This window comes from Papaver somniferum, unplaced genomic scaffold (assembly GCF_003573695.1).
Source record: "Papaver somniferum cultivar HN1 unplaced genomic scaffold, ASM357369v1 unplaced-scaffold_76, whole genome shotgun sequence".
NCBI lineage: Eukaryota > Viridiplantae > Streptophyta > Magnoliopsida > Ranunculales > Papaveraceae > Papaver > Papaver somniferum.
In genome coordinates this window covers 580,972-590,879 of record NW_020650526.1, presented here as the reverse complement: position 1 = coordinate 590,879, position 9,908 = coordinate 580,972, and positions in this window count along the sequence as shown.

Sequence of the window (9,908 nt, the reverse complement as noted above, 5' to 3'; positions counted from 1 at the left end):
AGGCCAAGAAGAAACCAAGCACTCTAAAAGTGTTACGTTCGATCACCGATGAAGTAAGAAAAACTTTTATTTGCATTTAAACAATATTGTTTCCTCTATTTCTTATCTTTATCTGTGTGCGAAGGTGGACAAGCAGGATTCTGATGACTCTGGTGATGAAGATTCTTCGAGCATGAGAAGGAAATTTCTACTCATGCGAAGGCTAAAGACAAGGTGGTTTCCTCTAAGACTTCTTCGAAAAATGTTAGTAAGAAAAACAACCCCTCGAAGAAAAGAAAGATTTCTTCTACAACCTCTTCTCCTAATCCTTCCATTCCACAACTTCAGGGAAATGAGTTGTCATTCCCTGATGCATCTTCCTCAACTTCTCCAATGTCCCAGTTATCTCTCATCTTTAAAGATCCCTTCACAGCTGTCGGCGATGAGAATTTAATTCGCACATGTCAGATGATCTCAACCATATGCGATGATCCCACCCTGAGTGATGAATCTCTGCGAGGATCTGCCTCAGTTATATCTCCTGAATTCTTTTTTTCCACGGTTTCTATGGTATGTTGTACCCTTCTCCTTGTATTTTTGGGCGAGTTCTAGGTTGATATTCCTCCTTCATAATTTGATTATATTGAATTCTTTTGTTCTCTTGTCTTTATAGGTGGCGCGAACTTCACACACAGTTGCCTCTGATTCGCAAAGGAAGAATCAATCCTTGGAGACTGAATGTGCGAAGGATAAAAGTGAGCTTTCATGCATGACGCGTGAGGTAAAGGAACTTCGCCAAAGGAACAACCAATTAATAGGTGTGTTTCCTTTTGCTCCCCTACACCATATAATCTCTGCCTCATCTTCATGTTCTTTCAACTACATATGTCTGCAGAGCTTTATAATTTGACTGAGGAGTCAGCTAACCCTCCTGATGACAATGATGCCCTCTTAGAGCTCCTTAACGCTTCTGTGGATAAATTCGTGACTCGGAGAACCTTAGTTGGAAGGAACTGAGATTAAAATATGAAGCCTTTATTGTCGAACATAGATCAATGCTAGCTTCTAATAGAACTTTTCAACGTCGCGCTTGCGAGGACAAAGAAAAAATTAGAGTCTTAGAAACCAAGAAGAATACCCTTATTACTGAAAAGATCAAGTAATTGCTAATGGTGCGAAGGATTTAAAGCAATTTCATGATGCCCAACTCGAGATTCAAGTATAAAGGGACCGTGCTCTAAGTGAGAAGAACGTTCTTCTCGCTCGCGAGAATGAGATTCATTCTCGTCTTCTAATAGAGAATCATGTTGAGTTCGCATGGGCTGTTAGAGTCCTTGATAATGCTAGATTGGAGTTGGCTACGAGTGTTAGTTTAAAATTTGACCATGATTCCCTGGTTGAAACCATCATTTCCAAAAAACAAAGTTTCTTATTGTTTTCGTTTTATGACTCTGTTTCTATTTTGTCTTTTGAATTATGTATGTGGTATTTTTATTCTTATTCTTATTTTTTCGCAACTTCTGAGAAGGAGTTTCTTAAGAAGGAAAAGAACTACTTGCGAGATATTGAAAGTCTGCAAACGAAGTCCAATGCTGAGATTCAAAGGCTGGAGTCGAATTTCGAAGCCCGAGATACTAAGAACCGCCGACTCAAGAGAAAGCTCAAAACCACCATCTCCAACCTGACTAATGATGCCATTCGTATTCGTGATGGGACCCTTAAAGAAGAAGTTGGTGAGCTATGCTCTCAGCATGATATTCCTTTTCCATCACACTATGAGTTTAATGACCCTTCGGACAATGAAGTACTTTCCGAGATTTCAGATAGTGACGTTGAATATGAAGGTTATGATGACGAAGATATTGGAGAAGATCATGATTCTAAAGTTAATGAAGATGATGCTGGCAATAAGTAGTCAACCGCTCTTTCTTCCTTCTTTTATGTTCTCTACCTTGTACATGTACTTACTATTCTTCAACTCTTTAATAGATGTCCTCCTCTTTATCTTTTCTTTATTCTTCTCCTGGTCATTTATCCCAAGAAAAATGCTTTCTTTTCTACTAACTTGTGTTAGTTCCAGGGTAATCTTATAGAATCAAATATAATAACACATGTGCATGGGTTTGTCAGGTGTACAAATACAATAATACATGTGCATGAGTTCTTGCGTGCGAATACATGTATATCTATCTAACGTACGCGCGAGTATACAATTATTACTATAGTTGACATGAGATAATTATGCTAGTGCGAATAACATATTCTTATTTTGTTTATAATCCCGTTCTTTCCTCTGTTATTCGCAGTAGTGCAATTGCCTCTGTCAAATCCTCAATTATGAATGTTACCTTTGAGATTCAGTTTCTTATAGTTGTGTTTTATGCTTTGACCATACTTTTGCCTCTGCTTTTACTCCACCCTGCAAAAAATAATGTCAATATGGTCTTTTTTGTTTGTTCATGAGGTCTTATAGAGCCTCCCAAAATTAGAGGTCTTAATCAGCCTACCATGTTAATAGGACTTATCTTTGCGCCAGGGTATTCACGTTGGTTGTACGACGAAATCGCATGAGGTCTTTATGCTTTCGCATATTGACCCATTGATCTCGCCTTATCATCTTTCGTATTATTGCCTCTACAGGATATATTTATGCGCCAATACGACAGGTCTATACTCTTGTTTGAGTTATAGCCCCATGATATTGACTTATTTTGACACGATTCAGCTCCCTAATGGAGGGTGTCGTCCTTATCTTCCCCCTGATTGCCCCTTCAAGGAGACATACCCCTACCGGGTTAGGGTGGGCTCCTCCCATCCTGTGATGCAACAACCAGTTGTTTTTGCATGCTCGTTCGAGTCTTCTCCCTAAGTGGGGTTTCTTGAGGACCAAGTGTATCATATCCAGGACTTGCCAAGAGCGGCGAGGTACGCTCCAGACGCCCCCGGCACCCTTGGATCAACCATGTAACGCGGCGCCCTGGTCGAGTTTTTACACTCCATGATAGAGAACTTAGTACCTTAGCCTTTCAACTAAGGAGTCTCTGCCGGATAGGCTTTTATTTCACCCCCACCGTCCATGACTCAGATCCCAGGGATGGTATGGATTTCGCCTGAGCCATGCATTACGAGGTTTTCCCCAATTATGACACGTGTTAGGGCTTATTTATATTGCCTCTTGCACAAGTGCGAACTAGGGTGCATGCCATAATTGGTTACCCAGCCTCCCTATTTAGAGGTTTTAAATTTTATTTTCCCCTATTGAGGTCTTACTTTGAGGTCTTGTTTTTGCCTCGTTCTCTTTTTGCATGTTAAAAATACGCATTGTAGAAGAAATAAAATTTTTCTTTTAATAATTGTTGCTCATAAACATCTTATTTTTCTTTTTCATCTTTATTCACACACATATAAATATCCTATTAGTACTTAAAAACTTACTCGCTGCTTCACTCCTTTTATCTCTTTACTCACTTCGCATGTATGTAACATCTTAACCATAATACTGCTTCATATACTTCTTGTTGTAAAGCCTACTTACCATTTTCTACATATTTATTCCATCTCTTTCCATTAGCTGGTACATCCCATCACCAACATATTTCTTCACCACATACTCATCCCATATATTTTTTCCTTTCTTCTTTCTTCCTTTTTTTTGATAAGGTGGTACTTCTCTTATGACCAACTCTCCTGGTTGAAAGTCTTCCCTTTTAGACTGCTTCGCATACTTAAGACCTTTTGTTCCTTCGACTCCCTTTTGAGTTAGATCACTGCTACTCCCTTCTTCCTTTGAGAATTTTCCACTCTTATCATCTTCTCTTTCTTTTGTTATGAAATGAACCATCAATCTTTCGCACCTCTTGCTCTCTTCTGCGTCTTGTTTCCAGACGTTTCTTCTATTAATCTCACGCGCTTCACTTTTCTCCACATCGATTTCATTACATGTATTGGCTTCGTTGGCGTCTCCTTTGATGATTCCAACACCTTGGGGCAATGAGAACTTAATGACTGATGGTATGTGGAAGCCACACCCAGGATGTTATGTAACCACGACCTTCCAATCAATGCATTGTATGGAGATTCGGCACCTACAACACAAAATGTTATTTCTGTAGAGATTGTATTAAGAGGTATTCGCATGGTGACTTCTCCTTTTGGCTTGTTTGTCGTTCCATTGAAGCTGTATATTTTATATGTTGACGGGATCAAATATTCGTCTTTTCCTCCCATTGTCTTATACGTGTGATAAAAAAAGAATATCCACAGAACTCCCGAGTCAATTAGTATCCTATTTATCGCCCATGCAAGATCTTCTTCCCCTTCTTCCTTATTCGGCTTTTCTTCCGGGATTATCTCTAACTTAACCACTAGTGGGCTCTCTTGAATTTCGCCTCCTAAAGATACTTCTTCTGCGCTAAATGTTATTGGATGTTTCTGCCATTCCTTGAGCTTTGGTATCTTTGTCATGAAAGTCCTCTATGCTTTTGTACGAGTGTATTATTGAGTTGCATTGTAAATTTTTGGCACTTGCTCCTACTTCTATTAGAAAGGTATTTTTTCCTTTGTCTGCTCCTGACGATTGCCCTCCTGATGTTGGTTGCGTTGATGGTGGTGAAGGTAGTGGTGTAGCTAGGAAGTGATTAAGCTTTCCTTGTCCAATGATCCTTAATATTATCCTTTGAATATTCTTGCAGTTATTGGTTGTGTAGCCGTGGAAACGATGATAAACGCAAAACTCTTTACTCTTTCTTCCAGATGGTAGTTCTTGTCCGAGATTGGGTGGTGGTGTTATCTCCTCCATCAATATTACATCCTCCCAGACTTTGTCCACTGTTGTGTTAAGAGGTGGCATCCTGACCTCTTCATGGACTCTGTAGTTTGCACCCTGATTGTAATATCTCATATTCCCTCCGTATCCGTCTCCATGATTATCATATCTTTCCACTTTGATGCTTCCTCCATGGTTATTGTATTGCTTTTCTCTGTATTCTTTCTCATACATTTCTTGGTCTCTGCTAATCATAGCAACTTTCCTTTGTTGATCTTCAATGATTAACTTCTCTTTGCTTCCCCGTGAAGTACTCGCAACGATATTTTCCATTCTTGGTAATAGACTTGCATTCCCTGTCTTCTCGTTTGTTACTGCAATCGGGTATGACTCCATATATCTCTGCTTTTCTTCAAGCGCTATATACTTCTCTTGGTACTCGCGCATCTCAGCCATCGTTATTCGGTCTTTCATTCTAAAGATTTGTGTAAATAACAAATCAGTTGGTAACAGCGCATTGATGAAGGCCAAGATGAGATTTATTTCAACCACTCGTCCTGCCATTTCACTACTCATCGTCCTCCATATGTTGGTCATATCTCGCAGGCTTTCATTCGTTATCTTTCGTAGATTGAATGCTTTTTCATTTCCTGGTCTTAGCATACTACTGTTGATGTATTGCCCCAAGAACAGACTCTGTAAGTGCTCGAATGATTTTATTGTTCCTACTGGCAACCTATCAAACCACTTCAATGCTTCTCCTGTGAGGCTGGCTGGGAAAAATTTGCATAAGGCTGCCTCATTATCCTCATATTGTAACAAGGCTAACATGTATGTCTTTATATGCTGAATCGCACATGTAGACCCATCAAAGATGTTAGGAAACGTGGGTAGCGCGCATTTTCTTGGTATTGTTACCGATTGTATATATCCTCCGTGCGAAGGGTGTCCTTGCTGCTTCTTCTATTGCAAGCTCTAGCTGTCTTCTTCCTCCATCTTTCCCTTTAGTTACTAATTCTCTTAACTCCGCTATTTCTCTCCGAATTTCAGCGTTTGGGAATATGTCTTCTTCTTGTTGTTCCCTTGGTCTTTTCAATCGGGCTTGTCCCATCCTGTTTTCATGTCTGCTTTCCCGTATTGCTTCTTCTAGTTGTTGTCGTTCTTCATCATCCCTTCTTTCTCTTCGCCTTTCCCTTTCATTTCTCGCATGTTCTTGTGATGCTCTATCTCTCTCATTCCGCTGTCACAACATCTCTCTTCCATGGAGTATCATCCTTGCTTGTTATACGTCATTCTCTTGCTGCTCGTCATCATGCGCGCGATTGTGCTCCTCATTCCGCTTCAATCTACCTTCTCTACGACGCATTCGCCTGGGTTCATCCTCTCCCACTTGGATATACCTATCTTCTATGCGATCACCTCCGCGCTCCTCCTGCGAGTTTTCATTTTCCTAAAAAGTATTATCCAAAAATCGTCCTTGTGTATTATCTCCGTGCTCAGATCTACTCCTCCTAGTGGTACTCCTGCTTGTCCTTGATCTCGAGCTCGCACGTGTTGTTCTGGATCTTGACTGTGACCTTTGTTCTTGTAGTCTCTGATTTTCCTCTCTTAATTCGTCATTTTGTCGTGTCAAATTCGCGCGTAGTTCTGCTTCTCTTATTCTTTCCTCTGCCAATCGCTGCCTTAATTCTGCAATGGTTATGTTGTCTTCGATTTCTCCTAGAGATCCTTCTTCATGTGTCCTTTCATCATTTTCCTCGGCGGTATCTGAATCCGTAGTATGGACACTTACTACATCGTGATTTCTTTGATCGTTCTCCCTTGGTTCCTGTTGGTTCTGAGATCTGATCGGCTGAGATATGTTGTTCCTCTCGCCAAATCTTGATGTCTCTGCGATTTCACCTCTCCTTCCACCCGCAATTCTTCGAATCCTCCTAACCGGTGTTGTGTTTTCTCCTGCAGATGCTTGTCTAACCATTTTGTGTTCTTGAAATAGTAATTACGCAAACTTATAAAGACTACAACTAAGATATAACTAAACTAAAACTTCTTTTCTTAACGAAAACTGTGTTTTGAATTAATGAACCCAACTTTCTAATTTTCGCAGAAGAGATCAAAATCTTTCACAATAACAACAATAATAAGAATTTTTTTCAAAAGGGAAATCGACTGAAAATTTTCACAAGTAGGTAAAATCCCATTCTCGAGTTGTATTCTAGCGCCAAAATGTAGTAGCAGAAAATCCTACTACCACACCCCTTAAACAATCTATATAGCAAACTATGAAATCATTATGAAGAACACTTAAAGGAGATTTTATTAAGTTTGGAAATCAATACAAAGAGGATAAAACCCTAACTTGGCAAACAAATAACTTTCTCTCTCCTAAAGTTCTATCTTCACTCTCACAAAAGATCTATGTCTCATCGCAAGGGTGGCTGAACCTATATATAGGGATTTTACATAGTGGAGGACAACTAACAAAACCCCTATTTTCGGATCCGGTATGCGATGCGTTCGCACACGTATACTGTGTCTTCTCGCATATACCCTTGAACTTCGTACAACTCTCACACTTTACTCGTGACTTCGTGACGTCATTGATTCCGTCAATTGGGATATATTGTGTGCGAGATGATTTCGCTCCTTCATAATGTTATTATTTCGCATAATAATTACGGGCGCGATATTTACCCCCTACAAGTAATAAGATTATGATCTGGTTAATTACTATTTTTAGAGGCACATAGCAGTGTTCAAATGGCCAACTGGTACGTGTTTGCATCTAAGAGGAAATATCCTATTCTTTGCTTGATTACATCCCGGCATTTAATATATGCTGGCAGGGTTTACTCAAACCACGTGAAATTGTTCGGTATAAAGTATAAACTAAGAGAAACTAAGATTTGGAAATAATTAAGGGAACATTATTTATATATCCCTATTATGAGGTCCTTGCAAAAATATCCTTATGAACTTTACAAATACCCCTAAGCTTAATACGCTGCTAAAATACCCTCTTTTATATTGTGTATATACAAAACCACCGACCACTATAAAAAAAAAAAAAAAAAAAAAAAAAAAAAAAAAAAACACTACCTCTACTGTCTACCACCACTGCCCACCGCCGACCACCACCACCACTGTCTGCCGCTGCCCACCACCACCACCACCACTGTCCACCGCCGACCACCACCGCCGACGACCACCACCGCCGACCACCACCACTGGCCACCACCGCCAACCACCACCACTATCCACCGACACCGCCAACCACCGCCGCAGCTAACCAACACCACCACTGTCCACTACCACCGCCACCAATCACACCGCCGCCGCCAACCACCATCGTCGCCAACGACCACCACCACCACCAAGTGGAGTCAACCTGCTGAAGTTGTGTCCATATCAGAGGCAACTAGCTCAAGTTGTCTCCAATAAATAGTGTATAGGAACAAGTTGCAAACAAAATGGAACCAACTAACTCAAGTTGTCTCCGAATATGAGGCAACTAATCCAAGTTGTCTTCAAAAGTGAAGGCAACTGACACAATGTTGTCTTCAAAAGTGAAAGCAACTATCCCAAGTTGTCTCTAAATATGGAGGCAACTAGCATAAGTTGTCTCCAGATATGGAGGCAACTATCACAAGTTGTCTCCGAAAATTAAAACATATACACAAATGAGTGAACCTAGTGTGAGTCGAACACACATTTTCTGACATATAGTCAGTTGTGCTACCATTGCACCACAGATTCGTTTATACAAAAAAAAAACATATCAAAATCACATACCAGCATCTCCGGCTTCATATCTCTTTACTGCATTAGCAGATTTTCAATTGCAAACCCAGTAAACAGACTCATATATTCGCCACACCATCAGTGCTCAACCAACAATTCAAACCACCACCAGACAACACCATATCCTCCATCTCTGCTACTGCAACTCTACCTGCAACAACTTCATGACCACAACCATCATGCACACTTGCAACATGAGCCAATAGCTGCAGTCATTTCCATTCCCCTACTCAAACACCATCAGCAGCACAACCATCATCAGCAACTCAACACAACCTTGTGTTACCATATAAGATAATTTCAGATGAATGAATGGACCCAAAAACATAACCAAGTTGCCTCCGAAATGGAATCAACTAGCTCAAGTTGCCTCCAATCTGGAATCAACTAGCTCAAGTTGCCTCCAAAAGTGAAAGCAACTTTCTCAAGTTGTCTCCAAAAAAAGGAAGCAACTAGCTCAGGTTGTCTCCAATAGTGGAAGCATAAGATTTTTTGGGGTCAAAGGATGAACATATGACCAAACAACAAGTGGCTTGATAAAGATGGTATTCATTACCACACCAGAAAAGGGGGCATAGTGGCGTACACTTTAAAAAAGTGAATAAAATCAAAACTTGTGCAAGATAATATTATCTTAACTACAGATTCCATGAGGTATTAGCTGCTTCTCCCATCTTAGTGAAATTACAAGTGGAAGTTGTAGGAATATATTACCTCGTTGGGAGAACAATATGGTCGGTACAAAACCTCGTTGGCAGGGCGTCCATAAAAACAAGGTCCCTTCCAGTGATTGCTTCCAACACAACCCAAAAGCTATAAACGTCACTGTTTTCATTTAGAAGGCTAGTATTTGCATATCCTGGTGCAAATATATGCAAGAAGTACAAAAACACATTACTACTTTGGAATTTTAGCAGTCTGAATATAAGAGAAAAAAAAATAATAAGAACAAATTGACAATTATTACTCAAAGGTTCCCATCACTGTGGTAATATGGCTTTTCCAGCTCCCAACAGCTTTGTGAAACCAAAATCCGGCACTTAGAATTGAAGTTGTCGTCAATCAGTATATTGCTGGACTTGATGTCCGTATGGTTCTCCATCCAATTCCAGCAGATCCTTGTCATCATAGCAACAAACTCACCATAATCGACCCTGCCATCCTGATACATAAACAACATCTAACAAAAATGAAGGTTCGCCTGAAATGATAAATGAACAATAAACAAGCCTAAATTCAAAAGTTTAATGATTTTCAATATATACATTATCTTGATAAACTTCTTTAATGATATCCCTAGGAAGAACGTCAGTAATGTTATGCTCCACAGAAGCTTGCTGGAGTTTGTTAACTATAATATAAC